Source organism: Lingula anatina, chromosome 8 (genome assembly GCF_051362555.1).
Source record: "Lingula anatina isolate TDL-2025a chromosome 8, LinAna3.0, whole genome shotgun sequence".
Lineage (NCBI taxonomy): Eukaryota > Metazoa > Brachiopoda > Lingulata > Lingulida > Lingulidae > Lingula > Lingula anatina.
Window position 1 is genome coordinate 9,784,608 of NC_141774.1, and position 11,027 is coordinate 9,795,634.

The following is an 11,027-nucleotide window of genomic DNA, read 5'->3' on the forward strand; positions in this document are numbered from 1 at the left end:
TCCTGTTGTTTGGTCACTGGGTTTGGTCCTGCGAGTTTTCTCTTGAATAAAATTTTGTCGCGTTGTGTGATCATGTAGACCCAAAATTTCTGTTAAGTGCTATATTGTGCAGCTTGTACAATGCTTGTTATTGTGTATTAATAGCTAGTTATTTTGTTGGTGAAGGTAGGAAGTAAAGCGAAGTAGAGCAAACCCGAGTTCTCCAAAATAGAAACTACGATTGCCCTCCATGCCAGAGATCCTTCAGAGCATGAGTAGATTGATTCTGCCTTCTTGGGCAATGGCCATAATATCATCTGTCATCATTTCAGATAGACAGACAAAAACAACAACAACAAAAACAGCAATAGCAGCATGGGTGCAAGCACTGAATCTGTCACCCTGACTTGAAGTTCCAGGACTGATTTAGAGGAGTGTAATAAGAAAACAGCTCCCCCCCCCCCAAAAAAAAAAATAAATAATAATAATAAATGCCCCTATATGTTCATTGCTCTTTGTGCCAGAGATTTTTAGGTACCCATAAAGTCAACCAAATCCCCAAGGAGATCTTCATCATTTCTTACAGACAAACAACATACAGCAACAATGGATTTGCAACCCCGTTTCAAAGGAAAGGGGAGGGGTCTTTTTCTGCAAAAGTGGACCTTTTACCTTGAAACATCCATATACCTATATAATTTTACCCAGAGCGCACCTTTTCCCAGCAAAAAGGGCAATTTGTTTGAAACCCACTCCCTTTGAATCCCCCCCCCACCCACCCCCCTCTGGCCATGGGCCTGTTTTTGATCACTGGTTACAACTAAATTTTATGTCATGTAAAAATCCTGTAAAACCTCATTCACGCTATAGTGATCCATTTATTTGTTTGTTTGTTTGTTTTATTAGTCCCCGACTGTAAGCTTGTTTTATTACTATTATATAGCAGCACGGCTATCCAAGTGTTTGTCAGTTCTACAAATCAAAACGCCAACCTGTGAGAACACCTGTGTAGCCCCTCGCTGGTCGACCTTTCAAAGGTAAAGAGAACAGGAGAACATAGCTGCGATAACACAGAGATTGATGTTTTATGATTAAAGGGTTTTTTTTTTTCTGTACGACAAGTACAGTTTGTGTTTGACAGGGAAAGGATCAAGTACATAACATGTCTGTGAAGGGAATGATAGTGAATAGTTTGTTACTTGGAACATACAAAGTAAGGTTCTTGTTTTGATTCTGTGGTGTGGTGTGTGTGTGTGTATGTGTGTGACTTTTTGAATACCAGTAGTTTATATATATATCCAATTAAATGGTTAATAAGATTTTTTTTTTGTCTTTTTATTTTTGCAAGAGTATGTGTTTTAAAGGAGCTCGACATGAAAAATTACAATAAACCTTTTTTTAATCATTAAAGATCTTTACTTTTATGCAGTAACAGTGGAATTGTTATTTGGGCTAAAAATGAAAATAGGATACAGCAGGAGAATGTGATATTATTTTTGTTTTCAAATTGAAGCCAGGAACTTAAGAAAATTGTGAAAATAACAAACACCTTGGCATTTTCAATTAAATTGCGAGTGTAAACACCCTGTAACTTATATAAATTATAAGTACCAGTCTGTTACATAACACAAATAAATACCGCTTGCCAAAAAATAATCAAAATTTATCTCTCAGACAGCAGATAAAAAAGCATCTTCTGCAAAATTCTGGTTGTAAATTCAGCCTACCCTGGTAGTTATTATTTTTCCTCCAGCCCATAAACACAGAGATTCAGCTGGAAATTTGTGCAAATATCATTTTTTAGGGGGGGGGAATGATGTAAGAAAACCATGTGGTATTTCCTTAAGCTATGCTATTTGAAACACTTTGATGGCATCTGGTCGGTTTTAATGGCAGTGAGAAAAGCACTTGCCTAATTTACATCTTTAAGCAATATCTGACTTATCATGGGCTAATTTTAGTTTGGATGAGAAACAAAGACATAGGTAAGATGTGTTCTAGATACACATAAGGTTTTTTATCAGGATTGTAGCCAACATTTTTGCCATGTCTCAAGTTTGGTCCCCTTAGGTGTGGTTGTGGATCTTTTTCCGAAAAAGCTAATGGACGTTTTTAGCCTCTTAGTTGACAAAAAAATGGCTTAAAACCTGGATCAAAATTTGATTCAGAGCAGACCCTTTCCAGCCAAAATGACGATTTTTTTAACCCTGCCCCCCCTCCCCCCTCCAACTTCCTCCTCCCTTACCTGGATAAATAAGACATAATCTTAAGACACATTAGGTATATTATTATAATACACAAACTGTCTGGGAGCAGGCATAAAGATATGCCGATTATGACAATCAGGATATATCTTAAGACATACTAGCACAGGAATTCTGTGAATGTTAATGAATAATCCTGGCTTAGAATAGAATGGCTGCTGTTACATGAATGTTACCTGTATCTGTGATTGTGTATTTATTCAGAAGAATTTTAGAAGTTGATGTCATGAGTGCCTATTGAAGTCCTTTCATTAGTGTGCTTGATTTGGTCTTGAAGTGCAATTTTAGATCACAAATGACTTAAAAAAATGGACTTAATCTGCTTTTAAGATCAAAAATGATCTAATATCTACATTAGTGGTCAAGCAATTTGTTTTCCTCACAATGGGGGATACCTCCCCTTACAATTGAAGACACATCTGCTCACAATAGGAGGTGTGAGGATAGACAATTGCATAACAATTCAGTCCAGTAATGGTCTTACTCATGGTTTAGGATCATGTAAGATCATTTGTGATCTGAAATTGCACTTTAAGACAAAATCAGGAGTACTAGTGTTTAAATGGGGGAAGATTGTCAAATTGATATCAGCTAGGCTTCAGGGGAAAATGTTTTAAAATTTTTGGGGAATGTTCTTGAGCTTCAAGCATTTTATCTTTTATTATTTGATCACAAAAGCATTTCTTGGAACGATGAACAATTGCGTTATACTAATTGAATATTGATTGTTACATGATAGATTAATTGATTACTCTGTCTTGCGTAATAAATTAATTGGCTTAGATTTAATTAATTAATTTATCATGAAGGTTTTGCATGTAATGAAAGCATCATGGATTGGCCAAATTACAAAGCCAGATTACATCATGTACTGTGCAAAAACTAAAAGCAAGTGACTCATCAGGTAAAAAAAGGAATTTCTGTACAAGTGTAGTCTCATATGCTGGGTAAAAGAAAAGTTTGGACACAACCTGTGTAACAAATGCGTTTATAAATATTTGACAATTTTTACTTATCACAATTATCACCAGAATTTGGTCAGTTAAGCTGAAAATTTGGTCTTTAATTTAAATGGACGTATCCGGAGAAATTAATAAAAGGTAAAAAATTAATAGTAGTTTGCTGGGAAAAGGTCCACTCTGGGTAAAAATTGATCCATTTACATGAGGATTTTATAGTAAAAGGTCCACTTTTTCAGAAAATGAACCCCCCCCCCCTTCTGAAATTGCTGGTTACGGGCCTGAGTAATTTATTTCTGTTTCCTTTATACTATAATTAATAATATTTATTCACATAGACCCTGACGTATCATAGCATCATCTTTATAGACATCAGCAGATATCATCAAACCTGACTGATAGCAATCAAGTGGGTACACTGGGTGTGTTAGCTGGGAAATGATTTATCACATTTATATATAATTGTATATATATGGGTGAGGAGAAAAGCAGATGGTATATGGTAAAAGAGTGAGCTGATTTGGTTACTGGTAATGTCTATCATATAAGAATCATTTTAAGATGAAGTGAACTGTGCAACGATGATGTAATTACTTCCAGTGGTCCATCTTTAATTTATCTGTGTGATGGTGCAAGTTGGATCAATTTTCGGTCCAGAAACTGTCCTGTATGAACTGACCTTTGAAAGGTCTGTAAACCATTCCCTGTTGTGTAGGTGTGGACTCACCTGGCCAGAGGAACTTCCCCAGTGTAAAATCTTCCCTTGTGTGATGATGAACTGAATGCTAGCTATCTGATTTCAGTATTAACCCAACTCACTCCATTTTCTGAGAAAAAAAGCACTATGAAGTATCAGAGGATATTAAGTGTTTTTTAATGTCAAAGATGGTTCACGATATTTTATTCTTAGCAATATTCGTTGACACGAAAAAAAAAAAACCTTCGTCAGTAATCAGGATGCATTGTTGCACATTATGAATAAGGCATTTTCTGTGAAAACGTGGCGATATCACAGCTAGGAGAATTGCCTTTTTGTACGCCAGAGATTCTTTCCAAGATTTTTAATTTGTGTTAATATTATTAGAACAAGTTGGCTGCTGTTTCATCCTATTTTCTAGGAAATGATGTATGGTAATGTGAGAGGAGGGTATTTATATGCTATATGTATCATTCCTTGATTTCATTTGACTATCCAGTGTCGGGTTTGGAGGGAAAACTTGTCAGTGCGTATGACTGTTGTTCTTATAGCTACACCGTGTCTTTATTAGAATCTGTGAAAATAGATGGTTAAAGTCCAGGTGAGCAGCATCATTTTCAAAACATTTTTTAAATTTTCATTTTGTGTGATACATTTAGGTAACTTAATCTTTTTTTACACACAAAGTTTTTTTAGGATCTGGTTTTGGCTGCACTAGTCAGACACTGAAGAAACAGTGTGTCAGTCGGCATAATTCAGGACATTGCATCTTCCTAAATCAGTGGGTTTCAGTTTGGCTGATATTTTCAGAGAAACAGTCGAGGAAGTAATATAGAATAAAAAATTATCATTAAACCCAAAAATGATTTAAGAGCACATTTTTCTTGATTTCTAGGATAATTCCAGGGCAGAAAAGACTTTAATGGCTCGCAAATTACAAACATTCATAATTGATTTAGTCAATTAACATTATTCTTGATTTTCGGGTAATTTCAGGGTTGGAAAGTTTTTTTTATCGCTTTCAGGTTACGTAGATTCATAATTAGTCTTGCTGATTGACAATTTAATACGCATAAAACATCATAAAACAAAGGGAATCAATAGACATAATCATAATTTCCTGGATTATGTACAAGTGCCTGGAGTTAGAGCATTCTAGGAGGAATATTTTTGAGGTCCTTATCAGGAGGGGAGGGGGGGGGGGTAGATGAATCATCCTTTTGGTCAGGAAAATGTCTTATGTAAATTTAAATTGATCCAAAATATGTTAAGAAAACAAAATTTTGTCTAAAAAAGTTTTACTTTTCAGGAAAAGACCTATTTGAAATTGTTCGCTACAGGCATGATAAAAAAGGGGGTGCAAGACCTGTCAAGAAACAAAAAATTTAAAAGAGGTATTAGTGTTTAATGATATTTAAGTAAAATATCACATGAGTTACTCGTAGAAAGTAAGGAGAAATTTTTAAACAGGTGCATGAAATGTAGTTATCCTCAAAAGTCCACCCAATCATTTCCACAAAATGGAGAAAAAAAATCACTGAAATCTGTGGCAGTGGGCAATCTGTTTGCACAGCTTTGCAGAATGTGGCTCAAATTCTTTTGTTTATCACAATTTTTTGTTGAATTCAATGTTTTTTTCATTCCACTTTTGGTTTGAATATTCCAGAGCAGTGAACTCAGAAATTGGTGCTACTTCTGTGTTGACATTTGGTGAACTGATGCATTCTCTGGCAATCTGGGATTGAAAAAGTTTAAGGTCTAAGTTATGGTAAGAGTTACAAGAGCAAGGTACCAAGATGTGTACGTACTCGCTACATTGTAGCTCCAACAAAATGTTTCATTAATTAGGCTTGTACGGAACACTGCATAATTTTTTCATATCCTGGGTTGAAGTGTATTCAAATAAACATCTATAGTAATTGTCAACTTTCGATTGCAGATGAAATGGTAAGGATTTGTCAGTGCTGCGACAGACACATAGAGTGAATTATTCTCTGTGGTCTCTTTCTGAGAGAGGGGAGGGGGGGGGGTCAAAATGCAGATTAAAAGCAGCTTAAATGGCAGAATTACAGGTGTTTTCCAAATTTATGGAACCAAGCAGAGATCGGAACCTTTTTTCTTTTAATAAACAGGAGCGATTACTTCATCCTTATTTGATAGATGGCATGGACCGGGTACTGGTACAGTTTAATCAAATGTCGAAGAAGGAACAAATGCATTAATTTGGCAATGGCGGTGATGGCCCAGGATGTTCATGCCAGGTGGGAGCTGAGGAACTCTAGGAAATCTGTCTCCTGTTACTGCCATTTTTACCATTCTGCCTTTGGCAAAACTTCCTCCTGATTTTAATTTAATCTCTATATATATGAATATTTGCCATATTTGTCATAATTAGCTAAGGGTGTAGCATGTTTATCCTGGTTAGCCTGGTGGCTTGTGGAGGAATAGACTGAATTTTAGTTCTAGACTTCATATAGGAGAGGGGGGAACAGTGGGAAAGGCAGGCCCATAGCCAGGGTAAGTTCAGGAATTCCAACAAACTGCCCTTTTTTCTAGGAAATTGTCTGCTGTGAGCAAAATTTGATATATATATAGGTACAATGAGGATTACATAGTAAAAGGTCCACTTTTTCACAGATAGACCCCCCTTTGAAACTGCTGGTTACAGGCCTGGGGAGAGGTGGGATACGTGATCCCACTTCCACAAAAAGTAAAATCAAATATCACATGTAATAAATGGATTACCAAGCAGAATCGTAATCAAATAGATATCTTCCTTTGCAGTTCATGGCTTTGGTGTGACTGAAGGAGTCACAGTTATGAAATAATATAACATTTCATGGATAGATTTTCTCAATCACAGTTCCCTGATTCAACCCACCCCTTCGAAATATAAATGTAAAGTTGAGCTTAAAATTCTATAAAACTGAAGATTAATTCTTCTCATATAACCATCTAAATATAAGTTATTTCCATGTATAATACCAGATTATACTTCATGTAGATTGCTTATAGTACTTCATTCTGATGGATTTTTATAGACAAGATAGCATGCGACATCATATTGTAAAATGACTGATCACAAACTGTGTTATAAGTTTGTGGGAGTCTTGTAGGAGTTCCATTAAAAAGTACTGCCTAATGGCAATACTGTGTTTTAATCACCGCTTCACTCCCACCAGGTTACATGATAAAAAAAATTGCCCAGGAAGGAGCGCTGTCTCCCTCCCTCACCCCTAATAGACTCCTTGTACTGATAATGTATGTTTACAACCCAAAACAGACATGCTTCATAGATAATTTCTCTTTGAAATTGGCTTACTCACTTCTAAATGCTCTCAGAAATTACGGTATAACAGCGTTTTTTATTACTCTGCAGGCAGGTGTGTATGAAGGTTAAATTGAAGTTCTACAAAAAGTTAATTGCATTATGGTTTATAATTGGGTAAAAGATGCGGTATTATCAGTGAGTGGGTTTGCGATGATGTCACTCATTTTCCAGGTAGTTTTTGAGAATATTTTCGTCATAAAAATCATTAGATTTGCGATAGATGACATCAAAGCTTTCCAGGAATTTTTGAAAACCGTATAAAATTTATGATCATTGATTAAGAACTTAGTGATTGTATGGAGCCATCTAATGATCTATTGATTAGTTTTCCAGGAATTGTATTTCAGTCTTCTTTTTTATTAGTCATTAAAGTAAAAAAAAAAAACAATTTGCTGATGTCACTTACTCCTTTTCCAGGTATTTTTCTAATGGATGACTTTAAAGTGGCCCAATATTATATATTTATCACCACACTGAGTCATCATGAGGAAGAGAGTGTACAATTATATAAGACTAATATGATTACTATAGGCATCTGTAAAATGTGTACCGTTCTAAGAATTTTCTATGATTTCTTTTTACAGGTGTAGAAATCAACAGTACTTTAGGCTCTACGTTTTCGTAGGAAGATCATTGGTAGCACCAAAGTCCCATATGAAGGTATATAAGGTGCTTTGATGTTATCTGCCTCTCAATCAACCCTTGGTCAGACAGCAAACGAGGAAGTGAGAATCTTTCAACCTTCTGCAAAGTCTTGAGACAAGAAAAAAGAAGAGAGGATAAGTCAGAGGGTTTCAATATTATTCCAAGTCTTTAACCCGGAAAAAAAAAGAGCAGAAAAAGAGAGATAGACAGAAAAAAGGGAGAGGAGAATTTCATAGAGAGAAAGTCTTAGCCTCGGAGGACTGTAAGTCATGTGCTGAAAAACAAGAAAAGAAGGATATTTTTAACTTTGAACTATCAAAACATGTTATGGGATATGTTTCATGTGGAAGATTATGAAACAGAGGTCTAATGATGTAAGACAAACACAGAGAAAACAGTGAACAAGTTTTTACTAGTGTTTTCAACCTCAGGTGCTGATTTTTAGAAACTGTCGATTCCTGAAAACACGTGAGGATTCCACATTGTCAGGTGTACCAGTCACTTATCTTATCTGAAGTCTTTACTAACATTTTTGGTTGGCAGCCTGTGAAAGCATAAACCATCGAAAAGATACCTGGGAATAAATCTGTGTGCTATCTTTATTTGTGGGGAGATCTGTTCCGACAATTATTGTTGCATCAAGTGATACCAACTGCAGTGGATATTCCAGATCAAATTTCCTACAAAAGGGACTATTGTTTGTAAAATGTACTAGATGTAACAGCAATTTGAGAAGAGAAAAGGTTTTAACACAAACGTGCCCTCGCACAGTGCAACAAAAGGTTCACATTACTGGTTTTTATATCCGTGGCATATCCTGTTGCCAAATTGCCAACGTTTTATGGTGATGATAGGGTCTGTTACACCCAGTTACAAATCGTCCACCTGAGACTTGGAAACAGATAGATTTACCACCTGAGACGTCCAGACACCTGGGACTTAATTGCTATCAGGCACTAACAGAGCTACCAGGCATTGCTGTGTAATCCTTGTGGACAGCAGGTGCTTTCAAGTATACGGGTCAGATATAGGTCAGTTTTGACAGGCAGTTCCAAATCACCCTGACCTAAAATCCAAATAGTAAAAAAAAAACTATTGCGACCTTTTGGAGATAAGTAGCCGCAACATATCCTGCGTGTAACTTCTTCCAGTGATTTAATCAAGGAGCTGGTGATTATAAACTCTAGAAAGACAACCTGTGGAGTGTTGAACACTCTACTTGCTGTTGTTGAAGTACACTATATATACCTGCCAGATACTTGAGTAGTGGCAAGTCCAATTTTCTGGGTCAAAGGTGGGGAAGAGTTCTGGACTACTACAGGTAACTCAATTCTATTACTAAAGAAATAAAAATAGTACTAGCCTTCTTCAGTGTGAACTGAACATTCCAGGTTCATGTAACTCTTTGATCTGGTATCAAACTCACAGGTGAGAAAAAAATTGATATTTTGTGTTGTTTTTGTTTGTGGAGATCATGTTTTTGTTTTTGTAGCTGCAAGTCCAGTTTGTTGTATGATATGTTTAGCTAAACAAGTCTTTGATTGTTGAATAATCTGTATTGATCTATTAATTGTACCACCAGCGTTAGCGCTGGCGGTACACATGGTTTTAGTCCCGTCCGGTCCGTTCCGCCGGCTCCGCCGGCTCCTGCGGCTCCGCCGGCATGTTACCGTTACCGCTTCTCCTCCTAGACGGTAAGGGCCCCCATACCCATCTCTTGGATTTAGGTCACCTATAATCTCAACTCGTTCCACGTAAAATTTGGGCTTTGTCGGTATTGGGGTCTAGGTGTGGCACTCATTGCAATGCACCCTTGTCCAAAAATGGCAAAATTAAATGCTAATTATCTACCCTACGGAAGGAATTATGGGAAAAATTTCTACAGACGGCTTTCCAAAAGTCATATGTGTAGATTTCAAATATGCCCTTGGATTTGACCTTTGACCTTTATTTCAAGGTCAAACGGGCAAAAATTTTCAAAAAAATGAATTTTTTTACGAAAAAAAATTAATTTGCGCTGTTATTCAGACACCACACAGACTTAACCAATAAAATTATTGGAAAATATTACCCTTCAGGTCATCTTTCATCTGTGTGAATTTGGGGTCAATCGGTGCATTTTCACGGGTGTAGCGGCCATAAGATACCGAAACTGAAAACTGTCTGTAATTCGGGAACCGTTAATGCTAGAGACCCATTCTTTTTTGCATTTTGTAGAGCATGTAAAGCCCAACACTGGAGGTGGTCTCCGTTTTTTTGTATTCCATACGGTTTTCGAGTTACGCTGTATCAAAAAGTCCATATTGGTGGTGAAAGCAAAATGTGCAGTACGGTAATGGATAATAAATTTTGAACTCTGGAAAAATAAAACATAAGGCTTGGCAAAGCAGACAACTTGTGGTCAAAAATGACATTATTTCATCAAATTTGAACTTCTGGAACTTCAGAGCACCTCCCATTTCAAGAATTTTGACCAAAATGACCTTTTCTTTATTTTAATTAATTTTTTCTGTAGGAAATTTATTGCACATTAAGGTAACTCCGAAATTATAACATTTAGTCCCTTATAGCTCCAAAACTGGCAGAGATAGGTCCATAGTTACTATTGAAGTTGAATAGGAAGTCATATACTGGCAATCTTACTGTGACCTTGAAATTGACCTTTGACCTACTTTTCACCATAAATTGAACTTTGCAAATTTTGCTTCCCTTTTATTTCCAAAACTGGCAGAGATAGGTCCATAGTTACTATTGAAGTTGAATAGGAAGTCATATACTAGCAATCTAAATGTGACCTTAAAATTTACCTTTGACCTACTTTTCACCATGAACTGAACTTTGGAAATTTTGCTTCCCTTTTATCTCCAAAACTAGCAGAGATAGGTCCATAGTTACTATTGAAGTTGAATAGGAAGTCATATACTGGCAATCTAAATGTGACCTTTAAATTGACCTTTGACCTACTTTTCACCATGAACTGAACTTTGGAAATTTTGCTTCCCTTTTATCTCCAAAACTAGCAGAGATAGGTCCATAGTTACTATTGAAGTTGAATAGGAAGTCATGTACTGGCAATCTTACTGTGACCTTGAAATTGACCTTTGACCTACTTTTCACCATGAACTGAACTTTGCAAATTTTGCCTCCCTTTT

General features: G+C 36.3%; 1 protein-coding gene across 12 annotated transcripts in view; it reads left to right on the forward strand.

Moving 5' to 3' along the window:
* The window catches only part of LOC106162945 (FMRFamide receptor), a 125,154-nt gene that overhangs the window by 105,756 nt on the left and 8,371 nt on the right, over positions 1 to 11,027 (forward strand). For 10 of the 12 annotated variants that reach the window (XM_086994194.1, XM_086994191.1, XM_086994196.1 and 7 more), the window contains one exon: positions 7,815 to 9,196. The gene's annotated coding sequence lies outside the window, so the exon portion shown is untranslated. Of the gene's footprint in view, positions 1 to 919; positions 1,017 to 7,814; positions 9,304 to 11,027 lie in introns of those variants that run through there. The other 2 variants (XM_013540400.2, XM_086994195.1) reach the window with 2 other exon arrangements.